At 33.8% G+C, this 6,323-nt stretch overlaps 1 non-coding gene across 1 annotated transcript; it reads left to right on the top strand.

Moving 5' to 3' along the window:
• Positions 1–5,910: 5,910 nt before the first annotated feature.
• Trnae-cuc lies at positions 5,911–5,982 on the top strand. Its single transcript has one exon. It is a non-coding gene; the product is annotated as a tRNA-Glu (tRNA).
• The last annotated feature ends 341 nt before the right edge of the window (positions 5,983–6,323 follow it).

Here is a 6,323-nt window from a genome sequence, read left to right as displayed (position 1 = left end):
ATTTTACGACCTATTGTCACGATGATAAGCAGAACTTTTGAAACTTTTATTTTCTCTGGTTTAGTTTTGTAAACTTTTGTGTTTGTTGATGATTAGATACGGAGCAATAAACATAAAAACATTATGTGAATCATATAAAAGATATAAACCAAGTTTTAAATAGTAAACGTAAAATACATGATAAACATCATTAATTTTAAGTCAGTTGTTTTCGCTTGACTCATCTTAAATTACGTCCATAAATTGAGCATGTGGGTTTGCAAAACTTCAAATAGATGATAAAATACAATGTAATAGGAATATTAACAATGGAACTATTTTTATGAGGATGAATTTCATCATTTTCATATTTGATCGATACATAAACATGTTTAGTGATATTACTAAAAAACTCATGTGTAATAGCTACGTAGATGTATTTATACTTATTTCTGAGACGATTCAGTCTTAAAATAAGGACATTAACAAAACATAACCCTCGGATTCAAGTAAAAATTGAAATTACCAGCTCAGACTACGTGTGCATGAAAAATTCATTTGAACGAAACAAGAGGGAGGCGAGGCATAATAATTTGAATAAATATCAAGGAGAGTCCCAAGCGACTGACGTGACAAAACGCGGGTTCAGCCACGCGTGTTTATGCGATCTGATGGTGTAATTTGCCGGTAACATTCGGGGAACGCGTAATGCAAGATGACGCTTATACGCAAAAATATTATTAGCTTTCAAGCGAGTGAGACATGTGACATGTAGGTTACGGCTATGTTTCCCTAGAGGGGTTTAATTTTGACAGCGAAGATAATTCCAGACTTAGCGTTGTTTTCTTTTCGGCTTTGCTTGATTATTCCATTCACATACATTTCCATAGAAATATCGTTATGCCTTGCCACACATCCCCCGTTCCGAGAACACCACAAAGGGGTGCTAAGTGTGCTCGCAAACATAAAAATAATAACAAAATCCCCGTGTATTTTGACAACATAATACTCGATGGACACAAAAGCCATCACGTCACGAGCAATCGGTTTCGCTTCCCCGCCGCCCTTTGAGAAGGGTCCCGAACAGGTTTTGCAAATAAATTATTAGAAAGTTTTTTGTCAGGGTCGCGGCGTTGTGCTACCGTTTGACGTTTGCGATGAAAGATTTCTTGCAGATTATAATTGACAAGATCTTTGTTGGTTGTGACAATGGGATTTAATACGGCTGGCTTTTGTGTCGGTCGGGAGATTAGCAGGAGTGGTTGGAGGCAATTCCACGGGTGTATAATTCTCGAAACATTATTGAATGAAATGGGAGCCCACATTGTGCAGTTCTTACGAAACTTAATTCAAAGTTCCCTTCGACGCTTCAAGATTAGGAACATAATGCGATCTAGGAAGTTCTTTAACTGATTTGATTTTTCAGAGAAGATTAAAAACGTTCATTGTACGATAAAGTGATGGTAATCATGCGTATGTCTATTGTGTATAGATTCATCTGCCATTTTTGTAATTAAAATTCTGCTAATGCAAGGAGCTTAAAACGGATTAAGGATCAGCAGCTTTCCCTTTTTTCATTTCGATATACTTGTTTGTCTTTTTAATTAAAGCTGGATGTTTACAATATGAATAAATTCTTATTTTCAAACAGTTTAGAAAAATGGTTAAACAGAAAGCAATAACGTTCAAAATCTATTTGCTGATTTAAAAACAAGAAAATTATCGAGAAAATTAGTTTATAAATATAATAAATAGCACGCGAAACACAAATCTAGCAACTCGATGTGCAGGCAGCTTTGTTTCAACGCGTTATATTCATTATTTATTTACGCTGCCTCTTTATTTATACACACGTTGTTACCATTGACTTGGTCTAAACGTGATATATTTATTTGCGATGGACGTGGGCCGATTTACATGCACGGACAGACATTTCCCCTGAATTATGCTGACAGTGACAATGAAATCTAGCCGACATGCCTTGCCCACCCAAGTGGGTTGCCATTTGTTCTTAGAAAAACGAATAAGGTGGCCATTACCAAACCCATACCGGGTTCTTTACAGTTTTTATTATTGTAATTGGGTTTTGATCAAATCAATTTTAGTTGAAAAGATATAAGTGTGTAAATTGCAAGAAGATTTGCTTTACGAGGACAAAATTTTATTTAACTGGATCAGGCTGATTCTGGATTTTTCCAAACTTATAACATGCATTATTTATTCACTTCTTTTTAGAGAACTTACAAATCATCTTCTATAGCACTTCTTTATTCTAAATTCTAATAATTAAAGAATTAATTCCCTACGCTTCTTTGATACAATGTTGTGTATCAATGGTAGTTTTTACTTAGCATCAGGTGATAAGCAGCATACCTTTACCAAGCAGACATTCAGGCTGGTTGCAGAGCTTGCCCGACCATCAGTGCGTACGTCAGTCGAGCTTGTCATATGTATGGAAATTCATAAAACCGTTCATAGCTAGACCGACCATACGCACGCGTATTGTCATGCGTATTAGTGTCTTCTTCATACATTTTGTTGATGCGTATCGTCAGGACCGACGGTACGCACTGACGGTCGGTCAAGCTCTGCAACCACCCTCAAACAATCCTGCTCCACCAGATCACATTCTGTTTATTACTATGTAAATAATTTCATGGTCGTTCATATTTACCTATTATAAAAAATGATTTATAAGTGACAAGAGAATTGTGTAGCTTGCAATTATTCCTTTGATATCGTAGTTTTTATCAGCCATTGTAAGCATTATACTTCGAATAATGAAGTGGTTTCCTGCAATGTTTCTACAGAAGCAGTTATCGCAGACGGTATCTTTCACGATGAATATTTACAGGACTTCTTCTATATTCAGCTTCTATATTCTATACTTCAGCTTATTTTCTTTATAAATTCATCTACAGCAAGAAGCTTAGGTAGGTACTATAGCGTATGTCTACTTCATTATAAAGACTATTTATTAAACAGGTAAATCTATTTTTATTGCATAAGATTCTTTATTTTTATTCAAATGAATTCAAATTATTGTAACGAGAGATTCGATTAAAATTATTAAAACATACCAATGTTGTTAATATTCTCTTAATTGATTTCTGTAGCTTGAAAGAAATCATTACAATTATGTATTAAAACTGTCACATTAATATCTTTAGTTTTGAAAATAGTATTAAAGTAAAGAAATTAACAAATTGCACAACGATCTCTAATCGCTATTGGTGTTCAAATCACACGTATGGTGATAAATGTGTGCAAATGTGCTGCGCTGCGCATAATGATAGTTCATTATCAATCGTGGCACAGCATTATATCCGTTGTTTCTTTCTTTGCTGCAGATACAGCTGTATTATGGATAGAGTTTATCCTCTAGTTAACTTCTGATTTAGGTGGTGATGTTGTAGCTATATCATTTTGTGGTTTTGTCCTCGATTTCGTAAGTAAAGTTCAAAATATATGCATACCAGAAAATGATAAATTAAAAATATATCGAAATCTCAAGATAACTTTCATCTCCCAATTAATGTGAATAAGCAGATTTGAGAAATAAAAAAAAAATATGTACGGTCTCTCTTCTACAGGATTTGCGGAAGATCTTTTTCCTGTTATATGCAGTATGTTAAAAACTCAGTTTATGTTTTAAATAAATGACTGTCGATAGTTAAATAAAATTGTTCCTTGAAACTATGTAAACAGAACGAATAATTTAAAAGTATTTGCAATCAATACACCTATATATTCAACACACGTGTCGCTATAGGATTGTCATGTGGTTCTGATGTTTTTGTTCGCACGACGTCTGCGTGTTTATTCCCTTTGAAGAGAATATTGTTGGATAATTACAGAGTGTTGGATTGAAGGAGCCAATTGAAAACATTTTTAATGTGGGTAAAAAACTAGTTCGTAGCTGTAATATGCTAGGGCTAGTAAATATTAGTTAAAGCTAGACTTTATTAGTGCACTACGGGCAATTAGGTATTAGATATGATATTTCAACCTTTGGCTAAAAATTTTACCACCGGTCAGTTGTTTAAAATTTCTTTTAAAAATGTATTTATTACAAAAAATTTAAACCAGGTAATAACACAAAGTCATACCTACCAAAATAATTTACCAATAACTTATATTCCAGGCAATTTTGATACACAAAGTAAGGGTCGTAATCCCCGATTCGAGAGTTCATCGAGATCGAGTTTCGCCAATATACGTTCAAGTTTCTTTAGCCCTATAATATAAAAGCTTTAATATTAAACATATTCCCAGGCTAGCGCGTATGATAATTAATACCATTCGGAGAGGTTCAGAAAAACAGGAGTTATTGTCTCCCATCACAATAGCCATTCATTTTGGGTCCGCTTAAGGACTAACAAAGCGCCGGCGGATAACATCGAATTTGCTTGACTCGGGGAATGTTGAAGCCACACTATGTGGTTTTGTATAAAAATAATCTATACATATAATCAATCTGTAGAAGGGTCAATTCTGTACATTGGAAATATTGAAAAAATAAATAGCACGTAAATAATAGTGTAACTGGATCGATACCAAACCCAAATTGTCTGTCTGTCTGTCTGTATGTGAAGGCATCACGTGGAAACTAACGGTTCGATTTTGATGAAACTTGGTATAATTATACCTTATTATCCTGGGCATAAAATAGGAATTTTTTATCCCGGAAAAATACGTATAAAAAAATTAATCGTAATTTTTCTTAATTATTCCGCGCGGACGGAGTCGGGGGCGGAAGCTAGTATTAAATATATGTAACACATAATTTCTAAATAGACTAAGATTCTAGTTTTATAAAATGCAATTATTTTTATTGTATCAAAAGCTTATTTTACCTACATTGTGTTATGAAGCATTACGATGATTAAGACTGCATTAAATCGTGCTCTAGAATATTTACAGACACTTTTTTACTAAGTACAGATTTAGCATTAAAATCGATTTCTAATTATTATTAGGTGACATGAACGAGCTGAACGACACGGACATTTTCCTGTCAGTTTTTTTCAAAAATTCGTATTCGTGTTCCGTGTTCCGAAACTCGTTGTATAAAGAGGAAAATTTGATTGTTTGTACATTAAACATTTAACTTAATCTATCGACTAGGTACTCCAGCGATTCAAAAAATAAATTACCTTTTGAGAGCTACATTTTTATCGTCTTACTTAGCCTATTTCTTCTTAGTTAACGATCGACCAGGATGTAGTCTGGATCTACAAAAATAATAAACTAGCTGTGCTCTGCGGACAACGCATGGCTCCGTTCCTGTTGGTCTTCGCGGGCGGCAATGGCCTATTGTCTTTCTCGATAAATGGGCTATCTAACACCGAAAGAAATTTTCAAATCGGACCGGTAGTTCCTGAGATTAACGTGTTCAAACAAACTCTTCAGCTTTATAATATTAGCATAGATTTAACTGTCGCCCCGTGTAGTCCGACTTTACCGAGATTGACGTTGACGGACAGTTTCTGTCTTATAGAGATGGTAATGACGCTGTTTACCATATAATACAATGCGATATACCATGTTTACCAATTTTCCTCAATTATAATTGACAAGTTTGATTTATTGAACTATTGTTTGAATTTTAATTTACAACTTTTGGATCACGTACCTAAGTTACGATGTAAAAGTACAAGATATAAAATCTCAACTTATTGTAATGTGGCATGACATCTATGTATGAGAATTTCTTTTAAAAGTGCATACTAAAAGTTAATTATTTAAGTTTTCCACAGAAAATAATTAAGGAAGTGTATAAATATTATGATTATTTTCCATTGTCCTAGCTCATTTAGAGTCAAGTGTAAAATATTACCTATGTGTATTTTCATATACTTTTTCGTCTTTTGATAGATGTGCATATTCTGAATACCTATAAGTTCAATAATTATTGCGTTGCTCACCATCTCCGGTATGGTCTAGTGGCTAGGATACCTGGCTCTCACCCAGGAGGCTCGGGTTCGATTCCCGGTACCGGAATTGCTTTTTGTTTCTAATTCCAGTTTTTATTAAAACTACGGAATGGATAAAATTATGTTCATTTTACTAGACAGTATAAAATGGGATGTAAATGTATCTTGATAAAATTTTCTAATAAGAATAACATGCATACAGGTTACCAACTTACCAATGACTAAATATAAATATCAAATATGGATAGTAATCTATTATAGATTAAAATGTGACTTTTAAAGGTATTTTGAAGACAATAAATGGTAAGGTCAAATCAAAAATATATCGTGTCAGATCGTGTCGTGTTCCCAAAGCAATGTGTAGCGAATTCGATGCTCGTTCAATTAATTTTATTGTCTAACTTTATC

The sequence above is a fragment of the Colias croceus genome, chromosome 7 (assembly GCF_905220415.1).
Source record: "Colias croceus chromosome 7, ilColCroc2.1".
NCBI lineage: Eukaryota > Metazoa > Arthropoda > Insecta > Lepidoptera > Pieridae > Colias > Colias croceus.
Note: the sequence above shows the minus strand (reverse complement) of the source record. Positions and strands in the feature narration are given on the sequence as shown.